Source organism: Sus scrofa, chromosome 16, assembly GCF_000003025.6.
Source record: "Sus scrofa isolate TJ Tabasco breed Duroc chromosome 16, Sscrofa11.1, whole genome shotgun sequence".
In the NCBI taxonomy this organism is placed as follows: domain Eukaryota; kingdom Metazoa; phylum Chordata; class Mammalia; order Artiodactyla; family Suidae; genus Sus; species Sus scrofa.
The window spans coordinates 25,594,696-25,615,618 of NC_010458.4; the positions used below are offsets into that span (position 1 = coordinate 25,594,696).

The 20,923-nt window shown below is 37.8% G+C and overlaps 1 long non-coding RNA gene across 2 annotated transcripts in view; it reads right to left on the bottom strand.

Moving 5' to 3' along the window:
* The window catches only part of LOC106506475, a 107,252-nt gene that overhangs the window by 44,924 nt on the left and 41,405 nt on the right, over positions 1 to 20,923 (bottom strand). For both annotated transcript variants that reach the window (XR_002339541.1, XR_002339540.1), the window contains 3 exons: positions 19,783 to 19,915; positions 18,918 to 19,214; positions 18,339 to 18,449 (listed from right to left, as the gene is read on the bottom strand). This is a non-coding gene — a long non-coding RNA (uncharacterized LOC106506475). The remainder of the gene's footprint in view (positions 1 to 18,338; positions 18,450 to 18,917; positions 19,215 to 19,782; positions 19,916 to 20,923) is intronic.

Sequence of the window (20,923 nt, forward strand, 5' to 3'; positions counted from 1 at the left end):
CCTAGTCACAGCAATCAGACAAACAAAAGAAATAAAAGGCATCCAAACAGGAAGAGATGAGATAAAACAGTCACTGTATGCAGATGACATGATACTATATATAGAGTACTCTAAAGACTCCACACAAAAACTACTTGAACTGATCAACAAATTCAGCAAAGTAGCAGGATATAAGATTAACATTCAGAAATCAGTCGCATTTCTGTATACTAACAATGAAATTTTAGAAAAGGAATACAAAAACACAATACATTTTAAAATTACACCCCAAAAAATCAAATACCTGGTAATGCACCTGACCAAGAAGGAAAAGGACTTATATACCAAGAACTACAAAACATTACTCAAGGAAATTAAAGAAGATGTAAAGAAATGGAAAGATATTCCATGTTCCTGGATTGGAAAAATTAATATTGTAAAAATGGCCATCCTACCCAAAGCAATCTACAGATTCAATGCAATCCCTATCAAATTACCCATGACATTTTTCACAGAACTAGAGCAAACAATCCAAAAATTTATATGGAACCACAAAAGACCCAGAATTGCCAAAGCAATTCTGAGGAACAAAAACCAAGCAGGAAGCATAACTCTCCCAGACTTCAAACAGTATTACAAAGCCACAGTCATCAAGACAGTGTGGTACTGGTACCAAAACGGACATACAGACCAATGGAACAGAATGGAGTACCCAGAAATAAACCCAGACACCTACGGTCAATTAATCTTCAACAAAGGAGGCAAGAACATAAAATGGGGAAAAGACGGTTTATCAGGAAGAATTGCTGGGAAACCTGGACAGCTACATGCAAATCAATGAAACTAGAACACACCCTCACACCATGCACAAAAATAAACTCAAAATGGCTGAAAGACTTAAATATAAGACAAGACACCATCAAACTCCTGGAAGAGAATATAGGCAAAACTTTCTCTGACATCAACCTTATGAATATTTTCTCAGGTCAGTCTCCCAAAGCAACAGAAATAAAGGCAAAAATAAACAAATGGTACCTAATCAAACTGACAAACTTTTGCACAGAAATGGAAACCATAAAAAAAACAAAAAGACAACCTGCAGAATGGGAGAAAATAGTTTCAAACAATGCAACGGACAGGGCTTAATCTCTAAAATATACAAACAACATATACAACTCAACAGCAAAAAAAAACCAACAGCCCAATGGAAAAATGGACCGAAAAAATGGACAAAAGACATTTCTACAAGGAAGATATATAGATGGCCAACAAGCACATAAAAAAAAAATGCTCAACATCAAAACTACCATGAGATACCACCTTGCACCAGTCAGAATGGCCATCATTAATAAGTCCATAAATAACAAATGCTGGAGAGGGTATGGAGAAAAGGGAACCCTCTTCCACTGTTGGTGGGAATGTAAGCTGGTACAACCATTGTGGAGAACAGTATGGAGGTACCTTAGAAAACTAAATATAGAACTACCATATGACACAGCAATCCCACTCTTGGGCATATATCCAGACAAAACTTTCCTTGAAAAAGACACATGCACTCGCATGTTCATTGGAGCTCTATTCACAATGGCCAAGACATGGAAATAACCCAAATGTCCGTCAATGGATGATTGACTTAGGAAGATGTGGTATATATACACATTGGAATACTACTCAGCCATAAAAAGAACAAAATGATGTCATTTGCAGCAACATGGATGGAACTAGAGACTCTCATACTGAGCGAAGTAAGTCAGAAAGAGAAAGACAAATACCATATGATATCACTTATGTCTGGTATCTAATATACAGCACAAATGAAACTTTCCACAGAAAAAAAATCATGGACTTGGAGAAGAGACTTGTGATTGCCTGGGGTGCAGAAGAGGGAGTGGGATGGATTGGGAGCTTGGGGTTAATGGATGCAAACTACTGCTTTTAGAATGGATTAGCAATGAGATCCTGCTGTGTAGCACTGAGAACTATGTCTAATTACTTATGATGGAGCATGATAATGGGAGAAAAAAGAATGCATACATGTAAGTGTAACTGGGTCACTATGCTGTACACTAGAAAAAAAAATTGTGTTGGGGAAATAACAATTAAAAAAAAAAAAGAAGGTATTCACAAAACAGAAAAGACTCAAAGATTTCAAAACCAAACTTATGGTTACCAAAAGGAAAAAGCTGGGGGGAGGGATAAATTAAAAGTTTGGGGTTGACACATACATACTACTATATGTAAAATACATAAGTAACAAGAACCATAGCACAGGGAAACCTACTCAATATAGAGTAATAACCTATATGAGAAAAGAATCTGAAAAAGATTGGGTACATGTATACGTATAACTGATTCACTTTGCTGTACACATGAAACTAACACAACATTGTAAGTCAACTATACTCCAATATTTCTTTAATTAAGGCAAACTAAAACTATATTGTTTAGCACTGCAAAGTTAGGTGTAAACAAGGACATGAATGTTTTGCTATCCTTGTCAAGATACTCACCCAATGGGAGGAAGGAAAAGAGTTTGATTAGGTGGGGTCACTCAGGAAGTTTCCAGCAAATGTCTGTTTCTTGGCTTTAGTGATGATTTACACTGATGTTGTTTGGATTTTTTATAGACTGGTGTTTGTTTTTTGTACAATTGTTTGTTTCATAATTCATGAATCCAAATTAGTTTTTCACAGAAATATTAAGGCATTTGTCAAAGAAGTAGCTATCTAGCAGTAGTTATTTCCAGTGGGGAGTGGAAGAACTATGAAAGTCTGTTCCAGTGACTGTCATTTTTGTTTCCTTAAAATACTTCAGTATCATTATTGTGATATTATATAAGTAAGGATCAGCTAAATTTTAATTCTAAAGATATTTGGCAACACTCTCAAGAATGCGTAGTCCAGGGGTGTCATCTAGCATCGTATCAGAAAGGGCCACTCCCTAGGGTTAGCTATTCTAAGTCCTTTTACTATCCATGTCTTGATCAACAACTGATGTTTAGCTAATTAGCATGTTATGTCAGAAGTGGGTTTTTACCAATGAAACTAATGACTATTTATTTGCACAATGCATGCTAGAAATTTTCTCCCAGCGGTTCAATTAATGGTATTCAAAGAATGTAGATTGTCTAGAGTTGTTAAAAATCTATCCACACTTGCCTGCTCAAAATAAGTAAATATCCTGTCCCCTTAGAGGATGGCACCTAATCCCAAATATATCCTATATCCAGCCATTGACTTGGTGGCATAAAACTAACCAGAATGATGGAAATGTATACCCTGATACCTGAAAGGAAAGGAGGACTGCAGGGTCTTCATGGACCTTACAGATGAAGCTTACAAATGATTTTATGCATTACTAATGTTGAATACATACTTGAATAGAGAGCAGAACTTAGTCTGAGATATGCATCCATTACAACCTGGTAGTGAGGTTGTGGGAAGAAACCAGTGCCACCTCAACTATCCTTTGCAGCTATTGATATCTACCAAAAAGAAAGAACCTAAAATATCACATGACTAACACGACATAGGTTGGTTCAGAGTAAATGTCCTTTTGCTTTTTCCTGAACTTTTCCTGAAATTATTGACCTCTTATAAATTGTGAGTGTTATTTTGCAAACAGAAAAGAACTAAAATGCTCAGTAAAAAAATATTCAAAAGGCATAAGCAGGCATTTCACAGAATAAACCAAATATAAAAACTGTTCAACATCATTAGTGATTAATCCAGTAATGAACACATGAAATACTATCTTAAACCCATTCAGTTAGGAAATACATATGTATTTATGTATGTATGTGTGTTACATATATAATGTATAACATAGTCTGACAGAGCCAGGTGTTGGAGGGAAGGTGGATCCAGAGGCTCTTGCGCATTGCTGGAGGGAGTGTAAACTGGCTCAATCACTTCAGAAAATAATTTGTCATTATCTCATGAAGGCAAACATTCACATGCCCTTTTTCACTCCAAGATATACACCCAAGAGAAACTCTTTAAAAGACGTGCTCAAGAATGTCCATAGCAGCACAAAAGCCAAAATCTAAGAATAACTCAAAAGTCCATTAACAGGAAAATGGATGGAAAAAAACCTGGTCTATTCATATGATGAAATATTATCCTGAAATCAGAATCAGTTAACTACAACAATACACAACAATATGGACAAATCTTAGCAATCTGGTGTTAAATACAAGTCTCATAAGATTACATATAGAGGAGGACACCTTATTTGAGAATAGATATCGGTGCAATAAAGCTGTGTTAAACGAAAAGAGAGAAAGCAAGGGAAAGAAAATCATAGGATTAAGGGTGATGCTTGCTCAGAAAGAGAAAAGTAAGGCGTGGTATGAGAAAGGGAAACCATATAATTTGATGTAAGTTATTATCAGGAACTTAGTTCTTATTTTTAGTGACGAAGTCATGAATGATGGCACTATTAATAACGATAGATGGGTAAACTGAAAGCAGGTCCTACATAGGCCAATGATGATATTGTATTATGGGACATGCATTAAGATTTGTCCAATTCTGTGCACTTTGAAGACAAAATCAAGATAAAAATGGGGAGAGGTTAAAAATTAAAAGTAAATTTTAAATATCTATATATAGTGTGCAACACTATTGCATTAAAGTCTAGATAAAAATGGATGCTTTGATCATGCTTCTCACAAACACTTGGTAAATATTTTGCTGTATTGTACTATTTTTCAATATAAGCCTGAGTTTTTGTTAGTGTTCTGTTTTGCATTTTCTGCCACAGTCATCATATGCCAAGTAAAAGTCTGATGGTTCTCTGGCTCTCTACAGTTTTTTAAGTGAAGACAGTATCAAAAAGATTAGAAGACATATCTGATAAAAGACTGTTGTCTAAAATATACAAAAAATTCAGAAAACTCAACAAGAAGAAAACAACCCAATTAAAAAATGGGCCAAAGAATTTAACAGACTCCTCACAAAAGAAAATATGCAAACAGAAAGTATGCATATGAAAAGATGCTCAATATAACATCAGTGAAATGCAAATTAAAACAACATTACACATTCTAATAGTAGAATGGTCAAAATCTGTAACCCTGATAAAACCAAATGTTGGCAAGGATGTGGAGAGTTAGAACTCTCACACATTGCTGATGGAAATGCCCAGCCACTTTGTACGACAGTTTCGTAGTTTCTTATAAAACATATTTTTACCATACAAGCCAGCGATTATGTTCCTTGGTATTTATGTAAAAGAGTTGAAAACTTACATCCACACAAAAATCTAGACACAGATGTTTATAAACATTTTACTCATAATTTCAGAATGTAGACACAACCAAGACATCCTTCAGTAGGCGAATGCAACATCCAGACAATGCAACATCCAGACAATGGGATCTTATTTAGCACTAAAAAGAACTAAGCTATTAAGCCATGAAAAGATCTGGAGGAAACTTAAAGGCATATTACTAAGTTAAAAAAATCAATCTGACAAGGCCATATATGGTATGATTTCAACAACATGACATTCTGGAAAAGGCAAAATTATAAAATCAATTTAAAAAATGAATGGTTGCAAGGGAAGGGGAGAGGGGGGATAGATAAATAGACAAAGCACAGAAGATTTTTTGGGCAGTGAAAACATCTATATGGTATTATAATGATGGGTATATGTCATCACAGTTTTATGCAAACCCAGGGAATGTACAACACCAAGAGTGAACCCTAAGGTAAACTGTGGACTCTGGGTGATTATAATGTGTCAATGTAGGTTCATTGGTTGTAACAAATGTATCACTCTGGCAGAGCATGTTGATCATGGGGGAGGAAATACAAGTGTGGGGCAGTAGATTTATGGAAAAATCTCTGTACCTCCCTCTCAATTTTGTTATAAATTTAAAACTACTCTAAGAAGTCTTTAAACATATACACACACATAGTATTGTAATGTTGATGTGATAATGTCAAATTTTGCTTAGTTGAAACACTGAAAGATACTAAATAATGCCTTTTCTCTAGGAGTTTGCACTCTACTGGGAATACAAAACAACCTGCTTAGGAGTTCCCACTTCAGCATAGTGGGTTAAGGATCCAGTGTTACCACAGTTTTTTGGTTTTCTTTTTTTTGTCTTTTTGCTATTTCTTGGGCCGCTCCCGCGGCACGTGGAGGTTCCCAGGCTAGGGGTCGAATCGGAGCTGTAGCCACTGGCCTACACCAGACCACAGCAACGCGCGATCCAAGTCGCGTCTGCAACCTACACCACAGCCACAGCAACGCTGATCCTTAACCCACTGAGCAAGGGCAGGGACCGAACCTGCAACCTCAGCGTTCCTAGTCGGATTTGTTAACCACTGCGCCTCGACGGGAACTCCCAGTGTTACCACAGTTTTGGTGTAGGTTGTAGTTGTGACTCATATTTGATCCCTGATCTGATCTCTAACACCAACCCCAACCCTAACCCAAACAAATAAAAAACGTACTTAATTCAAATTAAGTAAGACTAGTCAACAGAACACTATAAATCAACTATAACGGAAAAAATAAAAATCATTATAAAAAACAAAATCAGCTCTTTTGTTTGTGGCAGAGAAAAAGACTAGTCAAAAACAATACACAAATAAATAACAAATATGAAAATATTGACACATACCCATCCTCTTGAGAGCTATCTGAATGCGACATAGTGATATGAGACAGTTGGTTGATCCAGGTTTGTTATCCACGAATCAGCATCAACTCTGCACGAGGCTTTGTTCTAGACTCTGAGGATAGCAAAGTCCCTGCTTTTATGATGCTTACATTCTCTAGTCATGAGGATACAGAAATAAGGACTAGATAAAGTAACCTTGGAAGCTGCTCTGAGGAACGGGTCATTTGAAGAACAAATTGAAATGTGGAACTGAATCATACCGTGGGCAGAAGCTTTCCAGAGGAGAAAATAGCAAATCCCTGAAGTGAAAGATTTCTTCAGCTATTGGAGGAACAGTAAGGCCAACATGGGGTGGAAGGGAGACTGGTAGATGATGGGCTTGGGGTGGGTTTGGGGAGCGCACTGGAGACCTTGTTAAGCTGCCTGGAGGGAAAGGAAGTCTAACTGGAGTGGCTTCAAGAGAGACTGGGAAGTGAGGAAATTGAGATGACAATATGACCAATTCTTTTGAGGAGTTTACTCAAAAAATACATACCAGAGGTGAAAGAAAAGATGCTGTATGCCAGAAGCCTAGACATGTTTCTTATGACTTTGAAAGAAGACAAGATTATAATACATGTCAACACACCTTACACACCTACTTACCTGCTTTACATGCAACACACTCAGTGGAGAACATGGGTTGACAGAATGCCCTCAGGAGCAGGAGTCCCTTGAGGATCTGTTATTTGCCTCCTAACCATTTCTTCTGCTTCTCCCTTGGAAAACCTCCATTACCCAAGTCTCTCTCTTTCTTCTCTCCTCTCCTCTCTTCCCTTGTCTCTCTCGTCATCTATGCCCACTGGTTACATATCTCCTCACCACCCAACCCTCCCCTGTAAACCACCACCCAGAGGCTAACAAAGCCCTGCCAGGTCAGCAACTGCTTGTCCCTCTGATTCCCCTCAGCTTGTAACCAATTCCAGAAATGCCTTCAGGCAAAATTGCCCTCTTTCCCCAACAGAGCTGAACCAGCCAGAGTTTGAGCAAAATTGGCTGACAACTTGTCTCTCCATCCTAGTCTGTTTCTGGAGTCTCCAATAACTGTAGGAAGGTTGCTTCTCCCTTAAAGCTGATTTCTGGTAACAAGGGGCCAGGACTCCAGATTCTCTCAAGAACAGAATCTAAAAAGAAGACTAGCAATGCCATCAGCCAGGTCTGGGGTGGGGAAGGAGGATGGAGGGAATTCCTTGCTTATCAGGCTACACCTGGAGTGTGGGAGGTCCCAGCCATTTTGTGTGGGCCACATCTCCTCCCTTCCAAGCCTACCTAAAAGCGAAGCACTCTGGGAAATCACCCCTGGCAGGTCCCTGCTAGCAGATTCCCACAGAGCTTGTGAAGCAGACCTTGGTAGATATGCTTTGGCCCTTTGGCTAAATTGTTTTAGAGTCACTGACATTTCTCTGAGGCTCAGAACCCTAAGATACTGCTTTTTCTGATGACCACCTAGATCTTCTGGTATTGACCAGATTAGAAGGTCTCTGAGAAAACCTGTCCACCAGGAAGCAGATAGGAAAAAGTAGGGAGAATGGGGGTGGGGGGAAATGGCAAATTTATAGATGCTGCAGACAACTGAGAACACTTCTAGCTGGAGGTGTCCTTTCTGAGCGCTAAATAGGTTAAAAAGCCATCTCATCTCATCCGCTCAGTGGAACAAACAAGAAACCCAAACTGTGAGTGAATAGGTATTGATTTACCCTTGTGGTGCTTTAATGAAGTTTCAAAAGAAAAATCATCCCCCAGCATAGGAACACAGCAACAGTGGCCAACTTTTCTGGGAAAGTTAATAAAGAATGCCACAAATTAACTGCACAGAATGGGAGCGAAGGTTCTGTTTAAGCTTTATTGAAATAGAAATCTAAAGTTTCTGCACATATAGCATGTGGGACTAGGAAATTTGTTTTTTCAACTCATTAAATAGTTACTATTTTAGCTAATTCAATAATAACGGCAACAACTGAAGCAGAACCTAGAGTCGTGAATTAGCTCCAAGTTCCAGAAATCTTTTACATTGAGAAGAAACAAGATAGGTCCTGTGTATTTTGCCCCAAAATACTAAGACACTTTAAATACTGTAGGATTGTTTGAAATTATTTTGTATCTAAGAAAAAAATATGTAATTGAATCATGTTTTTATGTACCCACTATATTCACAAATTCTCCCTAAATAAGTTTAAGGATCTCAGTGCCAGTATACTGATAAGAAAAAGAATTACTCAGGTCCAAAAAGAACCTAGCAAATTTTACAAAAAGCTGTTACATCCCATTTAGAAACTTTAGACAGCAACAGCTCCTCCCATGGACCCCAAGCTGGTCAACAAGGAGATAGCAAGAACAGAATCTAAAAAGAAGACTAGCAATGCCATCAGCCAGGTCTGGGGTGGGGAAGGAGGATGGAGGGAATTCCTTGCTTATCACTTTCAGGGGAAAAGCCATTTGTGCATTATTTTCTCTTTTACAGAGTATTCTTCCTCCAGTTGAAAGGTATTGGCTTCCAGTGGTACAGCTCCTCCTGAAGCTTCCTTGAGAACACATTGATATCTCAAAACATTCTCATAATTATCAGAAAATGAGAAGACCAAAAGCTGTTAAGCCCAGCTTGCAAGGACAATGACTGCAAAATGAAACAGGAAATGTGTATCAACAAGCCCAGAGGCTAGCAGGCTGGGCTTTGCTGGGCTCTGTTATGATAAACATACACTCTAGAATGCTAAACCACACCAAAAACATACGTTCCCCAAATCACAGGGGAGGCCAGTGAGGAACTCAATCTCAGATCATTCAGTGACCCCCTTCCTCTGCTAGGAAGATGAGGAACTCTAGAAAGACGAAATTAAGGATCAGCCTACTGTCTATCTTTTGGTAAACCTTGAGCTTATAGGAGGGTATGAAAGAGACAATCTCTAGGAGGAAAATTAAGTATGTCTCTATACTAAGCAATTCATGAGAAAGCTGCTTCTCATTTCTAGTGATGTTGAAACACTTCTTCCAAGAAGTCTTCTCTCTGACTAATAGGAAGTGTTGTAGCAAATCACTTCCAAGGCCCTCCCTCAGGCAGAATTGCAAACTTGGTAAAATATACTTTACAGATTTTCTGATTCTCCCCTCAACACTGAATGCTTTGTGGTTCCCATGACTACCATGCTCATCTCTATTCCTCGGGCCTTACTAGGGTATAAACACACCCTAAACCCTGAATATTCTCCTATCTTTTCCCATCCATGGAAAATATATCTGTCCTATGTTCTATCTCCTTAGATCCTGTCCTCCACCAAAGCCACAACAAATGAGTCATATAAACAAATTATCTAGCAGATGTGCTACACGGATGTGCTACAGATTAATGTCTGTAATCTTGTTTAAAGGCTTGTTTTTGTCCAAAGACATTTGATTGGGCTAGGTGACCTTCAAATCTCTCCCAACTCTAATATTGTAAAATTTTATGAATAACTCTGATAAGAAAAAATGTTAAAGGGTGGGCCAAGCCAGGTAACAAGCTGACCTTTCCAGTCCCTTGATTAGACCATTTGTGTTGTTGCTGTCTGTGGAAACATGTCACATCTGCTAGCTGCTCTTCAATCCAAAAAGTTTAAAGGCAATTTTTAGAGGTTACTATTGCTTGTCTTGCTATATTATACATCCTGTGGTGAACTGAAGATGATCCAAATTCTTTGCTATTCCTCCCATAAATCAATGAGTTTATTTCTCCACTGACATGGAATCTGGGCTGGCTTTGTGATTTCTTTTATCAATAGGCTATGGTAAAAGTGACACCTCCCCTATTCTGGCCTAGCCCTTAAGAGATATGGCTACTTCTGCTTTTACATCATGGAGTCTTAATCCACTGTATAAAGGAAAGAAGTCCAGATACTCTACTGCAGAGGCTGAATTAGCTTCACAGGCTGAAGGGAAAGAGAGAGAGAGAGATTGATTGATTTCTGGCCAGCCTCCATCTGTTCCAGGCATTGCAACTGAAGTGTCAGACATGTGAGTAAAGCCATTTTGGACTTTCAGCCCTAGAAATCCTCCGGATAATTGCAGCTACAGAAATAATCCCAGATAAGATCACCAGAAGAACCATCCACCTGAGCTCAGTCTATGGATGGTTACTAATATTTCAAGCCACTAAGTGTTGGAGTAATTTATTATACTGCAATAGATAACTGAAATGTATCCATAAAAACTGACCTAATTCTTTCTTTAAACAAAGAAGGAATGGATAACAAACAAAAGGATTTTTTAAATGAAGTTCCAAAACTATTATCATAGTCATTCCACCCTCCAGTATACACCTACTTCTTCCTGCATACAATGGCACATCCACAAATTCATTCAATACTTTCTCAACTGTGCACATGTCTTTAATATCTGTTGCCATCCTTGCAGTCATAAACTGTCAGCTCCTGGTTGTCAGGAGCCAAGAACTCTTAATGTCTTTCATAAAGGCTTTTTAGCAATAATAATTTCAGCAGAGGCCTTCAGCAATGACCAATGATGTTTCCTATAAATCTCATTACTCTTCCACACTGAAAAGTCTAGAATTGGAACCTCAGAGAGAAACCCCACTTTGAAAACCCAATGTCATCCTTTTGACTTGAAAGAGCATAGAGGAATTCCCTCCATGGTGCAGGAGATTAAGGAGCCAGTGTTTTCACGGCTCTGGTTTGGGTTCAGTCCCTGGCCAGGAACATCCTCATGCCATGGGTGCAGCGAAAAAAAGAGAAAGAAGCATGGAAACCATAAGCCCTTTTCAGTGCAATCCTCCCCAAAACAAAATGTGTTATACTGTGGGCACAGGCTTCTTCTCCAAAAGCATTTTTTATTGGTTAGTTATAAGGTTGGTTGTCCCTAAAGGGAAAATTTAAATTCTTCTGCATGTATTCATGTGTGACAAATCCCTGACACCTGTGTGGAGACTCCCAGGCCAGTGCTTGACTTCTCATCTTTCCACCAAGGCATCATCCTGAAAGAATCCATGGATAAAAGAGACTACGGTGTGCTCATTCCAAATGCTTAGAGTTCGCAAACCTTCACCAGAACAGCAAAGGATAGCAAAGAAATTGGGTCATCTTCAGTTCACCATTAGGCCCCTCATCATCTTTCAAATGTCAAGGAAGAGTGAAGTACTGATTTAATTCCTTTCATTAAAATTTTCAAAGTTAATGCAGTATGAAATTCTTTGGAGTAAAGGATATTCAATTTTTATTCTATACACTTCTGAACTGTTGGGATTTTCAATAAATATGTATTATTTCAGTAATTTTTAAAAATGTGATCAGCAGGGAAATTAAATTATATCTAAAATATTCATATCAATATTTTTTCCTCTTTCTGGAATAGTCATAGCTCAAGTTCAGAAACTATGAGGTGTGATAATGGGGAAGAAAAGCCATTACATGTGTCCACAAAGGACTAATATTGTCACACCTTAACTTAATGTAACAATGATTGATTTATAAATGCTTTATAGATACATCATGTCCTTCCCTGTGCAATGCATTAATCCTCCCATCAAACACTATACTCATACTCTGAATAATGTAAAATGCTAGTGTATGTTTGTAAAATAAACTGTTCCCCATATAATGTGATCTAAAAGATAAGAGTCAGTCATGCTCCCTAAATCTTCTCAACCAGCCTGACTCTGCTTGAAATTCCTTCCAAAGCCATTTTTTAAAAATTACATTGTTGTAATGCCTACAGGAGACCTCTTCAAAATACAAATACCGGTTTTTCTGAAAGGAGTAACCAATTAATCTATTAGAATCAACACTTTTCACCTGATTAAACCACATAATGCAAGGCCCATCTCCAAATAATGGTTGCTGCTGATGGAGCGTATCTTCATCTTCTTTTTTGCATGTTACTGTTAATCATAATGATCATGAGTATCAGTACAATTTACTAAGCACTCATAATGAATTGGGCCCAGTGGTTAGTACTTGCCACACATTATTTCTTTTCTTTTCTTTTTGTCTTTTTGCCTTTTTCTAGGGCCGCTCCTGCAGCATGTGGAGGTTCCCAGCCTAGGGGTCGAATCAGAGCTCTAGCTACTGGCCTACACCACAGCCACAGCAATGCGGAATCTGAGCCACATCTGTGACCTACACGACAGCTCACCGAAACGCCAGATCATTAACCCACTGAGCAAGGCCAGGGATCGAACCCGCAACCTCATGGTTCCTACTCGGATTCGTTAACCACAGCGCCACTACGGGAACTCCCTCACATTACTTCTAATACTGATACAACTACAAAGGTAGTACTTCCCCATTTCATGAATTAGGAAGCTGAGATTGCTGATAGGTGATTGTCCAAGGTCTCATAGCTCCTAAGACATAAACCAGAGCTGTCTGATACCAGAGCCCACATTCCTTCTACACTGTGCTTACATTACTTGAGGCCAAGAGGAGGCTGCAGCTATAACAAAGTTATAGAATTAGCTGACTTATGAGAAAAGTTCCCTTTTCTCTGCCACCTAGAGCCAGTGGCTGAAAGGTCATTGCAATCACTCGCCAACCCCTTCCTTTTCCTGCATGCACCTCCTGTCCAGCCTTGGCCCTTAGCCAGACCTCTGGTCTATCCCATCTCCTCCCCGCTCTTCCTCTAGTCTAATAATAGCCTTAAGAGACTGCACTAACTCAGACGGTCATCAGATTATCCTGCTGAGTTCAAACATGGTATTTTTTTTTTTTTTTTTTTTTTTTTTTTTTTTGCCTTTTTAGGGCCACATCCGCAGCATACGGAGGTTCCCAGGCTCAGGGTATAATCAGAGCCACAGCTGCTAGCCTATGCCAGAGCCACAGCAATGCCAGATCCGAGCCGCATCTGTGACCTACACCACAGTTCAGGGCAACGCCAGATCCTTAACCCACTGAGCGAGGCCGGGGATCAAACCGGAAACCTCATAGTTTCTAGTCGGATTCTTTTCTGCTGCGCCATTACGGGAACTCCAAACACAGTATTTTTTAACAGACAAGGAAAATTACACTTCAAGGTGTTTTATAAATAATGAAAAGATAATAACTCCTTAAACTCATACGATGGGCACTCTTCCTTTTCAAAGACTTTTACAACCATTAACTAATTGGTACTTTAATATAACATTAAATGTCTTTCAATCTGTGGAAACAAAAGTGTCTTAAGGTAAAACTGTTCTGGCTCCTGCTTGACAGCAAAGGGGGTTCTGTCTCCCATTTTGTGGGGAGCTGAACATGATGAGGACAGAGTAGAGAGGAAACTCCGAACAAAGACTGGGAATTTATGGAAATCTCTCCATCAGCTAGACACGCTGCTTGCAAGGCATTTGTTTTAATAGCATGTTCTATCAGGCATATAACTTGCTACTTTAAAAAGTGGCTTCCATCAATTATGATGATGTGGTATATGATGTAAGGGAAAGCTGAAATCCCAGTGAATTGTTATGTAAGAGTTGACCTAATCTGGGTAAAAGACTAAGCTAAAAGTCAACACATTTGAGTTTGCTGCCAACCAGTCCTCTAAAACCTAAGGAAATGCTTCAAATGACCAAATAATATTTCCATGATTGGATTCTGGTTTCTATATGGAACTATGGCTAATTTAATCTATTGTGTTATTGTAACATGTTCTAAAAGTTAAATAACAAAACATTTCTCTATTAATTTCTCTATTATTTGAAGGATTCCTTTAGGGATTTCCAAGGGATCATTATTTGCATGAAAACATGGTCTCTAGGGGCACAACTTTGAAATTGACTCTAGAGAAATATAGGAGAACCTCCTTGGGTTCCTAGAGCCAAAAGACAGACAAATATAATCTAAACTAAATAGATGCTATACAGAAATGTGACCACATACAACATTCAGGAAACCAGCTCTTAGAGCCAGTAAGAACGAAAGAGATAAAATCCAGCCCACAAATCTTTTGACAGCTGTAAATTTAAAAATTTACAACAATTTGACCCGCCTCCTTAAGTCTTATACCCTAAACAACAAAAACACATTGACCCTACTATGAAACTTTGATTCTCTTTCGGCTTATGGAGGATGATTTTGAGAGATATTCTGGTAACTTTTCCTGTGTTCTTATTCTTCCCTCAGCCGAGGGTGAGTTCATAATAGACTAAATGTTTATGTCCCCTTCCAAATGCATACGCTGAATGCCTTACCCTTAATGTGGCTGTATTTGAAGACAGGGCCTTTATGGAAGTAATTAAGGATAAATGAGGCCATAAAAAGGTATGGCCTTGATCTGACAGAATTAGCATCCTTATTAAGAAGAAACATCTAGAGAGTTTGGCTTATTCTCTCTGCCATGTGCAGACAGTGAGAAGGTGGCTATCTGCCTTCCCAGGAATCAAATCAGCTGGTCCCTCAATTTTGGACTTCCCAGCCTACGAAACTATAAGAAAATAAATGTCTATTGTTTAATCCTCCAGACTACAGTATTTTGTTATGGCAGCCCTAGCATTACTAATATAGACATTTAATTAAAAAGAAAATAGTCTACTGGTTGGATGAGAACAAAAGAATATTTGTAACCTAAAATCTACAATGTAACTCATTTATATTGTTTTGGCTCCCACAGAAGAATCCAGTTAAAGATCCTGGACAACAATGATACGGCAAAAAAAAAAAAAAAAAAAAAAAAAAACCTTGATTTTTTAAATTACCTTGAATGTTTATTTTAATTAAAAAAATCCTGTTTCAAAAAGAATAAAATATCTAAGAATAAATTTAACCAAAAGGTTGATAGACTTGTACACTGAAAAATTATAAGACACTGATAAAAAAATGGAAGAAGACATAAATATTTTATCCTCATGGATCAGAAGAATTAATATCATTAAAATGTCCATACTACTCAAAGCTATCTACAGATTCAATGCAACCTCTACCAAAATTCCAATGGGATTTTAGAACAAACAATCCTAAAATTTGTGTGGGACCACAAAAGACCCCAACAATCTTGAGAAAAAAAGAACAAAGCTAGCAACATCATGCGCCCTGGTTTAAAACTATATTACAAAATTATAGTTATCAAAACAGTATGGTACTGGCATAAAAATAGACACATAGATCAGGAATAGAATAAAGAGCCTAGAAATAATTCCATGTGTATACAGTCAATTAATTTATAACAAAGGAACTAAGAATGTACAATAAGGAAAGGACAGTCTCCTCAATAAATGGTGTTGAGAAAACTAGTCAGCCATGTGCAAAAGAATGAAACTGGAATTCTATCTTATACCATAACATAAATTAACTCAGAATGGATTAAAGACTGGCATGGGAGTTCCTGTCGTGGCTCAGTGGTTAAGGAATCCGACTAGGAATCATGAGGTTGCGGGTTCGATCCCTGGCCTTGCTCAGTGGGTTAATGATCGAGTGTTGCCATGAGCCATGGTGTAGGTTGCAGACGCGGCTTGGATCCCGTGTTGCTGTGGCTCTGGTGTAGGCCAGCGACTACAGCTCCAATTCGACCCCTAGGCTGGGAACCTCCATATGCCACGGGAGCAGCCCAAGAAATGGCAAAAAGACAAAAAAAAAAAAAGACTGGCATGGAAGAAATGAAACCATAAAACTGCAAGAAGAAAATATAGGCAGTAATCTCCTTGACATTGGTCTTGACAATGATTTTTTAAATTTGACACCAAAAGCAAAGGCAACTAAAGGGAAAAAATAAACAAGTAGGAATACCTCAAACCAAAAAGCTTCTTCACAGCAAAGGGAACCACCAACTAAATGAAAAGCTAACCTACTGAATGGGAGAAAATATTTTTAAATCATATACCTGATAAGGGGCAAATATCCAAAATACATAAAGAACTCATACAACTCAATAGCAAAAAAAGAAATTTGATTTTAAAATGGGCAGAAGATCTGAATAGACAATTTTTTAAAGAAGATATGCAGATGGCAAACAGGTACATGAAAAAATGTTCTACATCATTAATCATTAGGTAAATTCAAAGAAAACCATAAGATATCACCTCACAGTTGTTAAAATGACTATTACATAAAAAAAAAAAGTGTTGGCATGGATATGGAGAAAAGGGAAGCCTTGTGCACTGTTGGTGAGAAAACAGCACGACAGTTCCTCAAAAAATTACAACATAGAATTATCATATGATCCAGCAATTCCACTTCTGGGTATTTACCCAAAGAAAACAAAAACTAACTTGAAAAGACATGTGTACCCTCATATTCACTACAGCATTATTTACAATAGCCAAAAATATGGAAACAGGAGCTCATGTTGTAACTGAACAGGTTAAGGACCTGAAGTTGTCTCTGTGAGGATGTGGGTTTATTCCCTGGCCTTGCTTAGTGGGTTAAGGATCCAGCATTGCCACAACCTGTGTAGGCCCCAGCTACAGCTCCTATTTGACCCCTGGCCCAGGAACTTCCATCTACTACTGATGCAGCTGTAAAAAGAAAAGAAAACAAAACAAAACCAAAACAACCTGTGTCCATTGGTGGATGAATGGATAAAGAAGATTGGGGTGTGTGTGTGTGTGTGTGTGCGTGCGCGCACATGTGCGTGTGTGTGTGTGTGTGTGTGTGTGTGTGTGATGGAACATTATTCAACCATAAAAAAGAAGGAAATCTTGCCATGTGTGACATAAATGCATCTTGGGAGAATTACACTAAGTGAAATAAGTCAGACAAAGTCAAATACCTTATGCTCTCATTTATATGTGAAATCTTAAACAAAAATAAAATTGAACTCACATATGGAGAACAGATAGGTGGTTACCAGAAGTAGGGGTAGGTAAGCAGACAGAATGGGAAAAGGGCATCAAAGGGTACAAACTTCCAGTAATAAAATAAATAAGTTAAGGATGTAATATGTAGCATGGTGACTATAGTTAATAACACTGTACTGTATATTTAAAAATCACTAAGAGAGTAGGTTTTTAAAGTTCTCATCATAAAAAAATTTGTAGTTATGTATGGTGACAGATGTTAACTACATTTATTACAACAATTATTTTGCAATATGTATAAATACCAAATCAAGTTGAATACCTGAAATTAACATAAGGTATGTCATTCAATTTTAAAAATTAGTAAATATTAAAAATTGTGAACCACTATGTTTTACATGTGTAATCTGTATATTGTACATCAACTACACCTTAATTAAAAAAGAAAAAAAACAGTTTAAAAATTTAATTATAATTTTAAATTAAGAAAAAAAAAAGAATTTCCCACAGAATTGGCTGGCTCATCTGTGTATGTTTATATCATTTGCCATTTATAGCACAGTACCTAAAGTGGAATCCCCTGAAAAAATCCTAAGGTGTCAAAGACAGCACTCATTAAATATTCCTTAAACATCCCTATATTTCACAGCTCCCATTATATTTAACGTCACATGACTAATTCCAGCTGAAAAGACTCTGGGTGGAAAATGCATGTGACATTCAGGCCAAGGCACTTGAGAGAACCAGGGCACCTCGCCATCCTGTTTTCCCGTCCACAACAACTGCAGAGGCCAGGTGTTCTGGGCTTCACAGCTGCAGGATGAAATGGGAAGTAAGCAAGAAATAAGCATTTATTTGGCAAGCCCCAGAAATTTCAAGGCTTTATTTGTTATGGTAGCTAGGATTCATTATCCTAGTACATCTTGGAACTCTCATTCTGCAGGAAACTTTATGACTTCAATGCTATTTGAAGTTTGAATGTAGACTTCAACCTACCTGCCAAGTTGCAATAGACCATGAGCAACTGATCTTGGAGACAACAAGGTAGATGGAGCATTGTGTCTCCATAGGAACCACTTACATGCCTTCTGTGTTCCTTGATCTGAGCTAGGTGATGCGGAAGACAAGAAGGAAAAAGACACAGTTTAGGTTTTCACAATGCTTGCAGCATTGTTCCCAGTAAGGTTTTAGACTCCTGCCTCTCCTAACCAGGATGTGACTAATGTACTAAGGCTCTGTTGCTTAAAGAATCACATAATTATGCCACACTGAGGTTTTACACATACCTAGAATGATGATCATATGAACCCAAGGAATAAGAAATGAGGATTTAATTGATGTCGTGGGTTTCTGCTCCAATTAGAGCAATAAAATTCATAATTTGATTTACAGTAACTTTCCCCACCACATTCCTGCCAACGTGCTTTGGGGCTGAAAGGGTAATTAAAAATAATCAAAGAAAATAATGCTAGTTAAAACTATATGCTAGAACTAGGGTGATAGATTAACAGATAACCTAGCTAATAGTACATTTTCTTATCTTATTCCAAAAGACCAAGAAACCTTGTCACTCACCTTCTTTCGATTAATGGGAAAACTGAGGGACATGGAAGCTATCTGGATGGGAAACAGGGAAGACAGGCTAGACTGAAACCCATGTGGACCACTGAGTGTACTCTAGGTGTGCCCGTGCTCTTCTTTGTCCTTTCTAGCTCATTCTGAGATGTCACTTTTCAGTTCTTAGAAGATTAAAAGTTTATTTTTGGTTTTTTGTGTTTGCCTCTTTTGCCTCCACAGCATCTACCTGATGCCTTTGAGTTACTGGGAAAGCATTCTCTTTGACATTCCTCCGCTGGCTTCTTCCAATGTGCGCTTTTGAAAGGAAAAGAGGGGGAAAGAGGGTGATTTACTTAATGGATCTTCCTCCTCTCTAAGACCCAGTGGAATCCTAAATATCAAAGCCTGTCAAGAGTATGAACTGATTGGTTTATACTCTTGAGGGATCTGAGAGGCCAACTCTCTCTATTGGAACCTCCTTTTCCACAGAATAACTTCTTTTTTTAATTTTTTAAAAATTTGATTGGAATATAGTTGCCTTACAATGTTGTATTAGTTTCAGGTGTACAGCAAAGTGAATCAGTTATACATATAAATATATCCATTCTTTTTTCCCTTTTATTACAAACTATTGAGTAGATTTCCCTGTGCTATACGGGAGGTTCTCATTAATCATCTATTTTATACAGTAGTTTGTACATGTTATTCCCACCCTCTCAATTCTTTGCTTCCCTACAAAGGTTTCACCTATGGTAACCTTAAGATTAGTTTTGAAATCTATGAGTTTGTCTCTGTTTTATAAATAAATTCATTTGTATCATTTTTATTAGATTCCACATATAAGTGATCTCATATGATATATGTCTTTCTCCATCTGACTTACTTCAGAATGATAATCTGAATGATAATCTCTAGGTCCATCCATGTTGCTGCAAATGGCATTATTTCCTCTTTCCAATCATCAATCGATCCTTCCTGCTACCACAACAAGCACTTCAGTTGCTTCCTCTGAACGTCTCAAGACAGGAAAAAAAAAAGAATGTGAAGGAAAAAAGAGGAACAAGAACTTTGAGCATCTGCTACACTAAAGGTCAAACACAGTTTTATTTGTATTATATTAGTTCATTTATCGAAAGCACAAAAAAATATGAAGTATAAATACAGGTGTGACATTTATCCCAATATAATAAAACATAATAAGCTTAATTAAAGTTATAATTATGTGACATTGACACTAAAAATTTTTTTATAAAAACTTTTTTATAAAGCCTTCCTCTGAGAAGATTCAGTTCTTTGGTTTTCTCTGTGAAGTCCCAGGATATTAAGAATCTTGTGTTGACTGGAAGGGCATTTCTCCACATACAGAATTCTAAAGGAATCAACATATACCATAACATAAAAGAAGCTAACTGGACTGGAAGTTTTCTTAACAATCATAAAGTCACTTATATTACTCCATTTCTCTAAAGTGAATTACTTTGAGTAACATTGAAAAGAACGTGGAAGTGAGAATTAGAACACTTGCATGCTGAACCTGGCTCTGTGCCTTCATCAGCTGTCTCTCTTGAGGAAGTCATTTAAGTTCTCTATGACACACTTCCTCATCTACTATAAAATAAGGAGCACATTTCCATATTGTCTATTCTGACTTAAAAGAAAGCTAATATAGAGTACATGCTACTTAGGATACATCCATTTAAGAATATTTTCCATTACTCTTATAGCTCCATGTCGCCATCATCCAGCCAATCAATGATCAGTCACCTACTATATGCCAGACCCTGCTGGTTACTAGGGATACAATCTATTAAACATTACATTTGTCTCCTACAAGACCATAATTGGGTGTGGGGAACAGTCGTGTAAACAAGTAACTCTAATGCAAGATGATCATTGCTATAATAAGGGGACGGTCCAAGTGCTACAGGAGAACAAACAGGGAAGTTATACAGTGGGCAGAAAAGACTTCAAAAAGGCTATGACATTTGATTAGTAGCTTGATAGACAAATATTCCATACGTTGT